We start from the raw sequence: 896 nt of genomic DNA on the forward strand, positions 1-896 counted from the left end.
GATTGGCTAGTGCTGCTGTGATTGATGAAGAAGTGAATGTTTGTCAGCCCTCCCCTCTGAGGGCAATTTTTTTTTCTCTTAGGACTTCAATGTACCTGAATGTCAGGGGCATCATGAGATTCAAACTCAGTCTTATTTTTACTAGACACTTACGGCATTTTGATTCCAGTGTCTGACAAAAAGACAGGAAGAGACATGTCACATTTGGCAGTTAAGAGTTTGTTATTTGAAGACTGTCAGTCATGCAGCTGTTCAAACATCTAGAGAAAGTTGATTCCACCACCATATTGTGATACAGTAAGTTCTTTGAGTCTGATCTCCAGACAAATTCTTCTGATGTTCTAAGAAGGAAAACAACATGAGTGGATTAGGTTAGAAATGTGAGAGGAGCAACCGGTTACCCCACTGACAGAGGTGACTAAAGGTGATATCTCAGAGTTGTCCAAGGAGATTAAAAAATCATGACATGTGGATTAATCAACCGGGATGAACAGCAGCTCAGTTTTGCTTGGATTCATTTTAGGGTGATGAGATACCATCCATGATGCTGTGATCTGAGCAAAAACATGAGAGTCAGAGGGAGATAAAGGAGTGGAAGAGTTGAGTGTCATCCGCATAGCAGTTCAACTTAATGTTATTGCTAATGAATGATATGAGCTCACAAGACACTCTGAGCTTAAATCTCATGAAGAAATTCCTTCACCCTCACAGGGGATGCATACACAGATGATAAGGCTCATGCAGCATTAGAGCTTGGTCCTGAGATTCTTCAGGTGGAGGATGTTGTGGTCAGTAACAGTAACTAGCACAAGTTTTAATACCGAAAGCTTTTTGCCCGAATTCATTCAAAACATCTGAAACTGTTCCAACCGCACTTCACCCAGGTACGATTTGTC

This window comes from Clarias gariepinus, chromosome 27, assembly GCF_024256425.1.
Source record: "Clarias gariepinus isolate MV-2021 ecotype Netherlands chromosome 27, CGAR_prim_01v2, whole genome shotgun sequence".
Classification (NCBI taxonomy): domain Eukaryota; kingdom Metazoa; phylum Chordata; class Actinopteri; order Siluriformes; family Clariidae; genus Clarias; species Clarias gariepinus.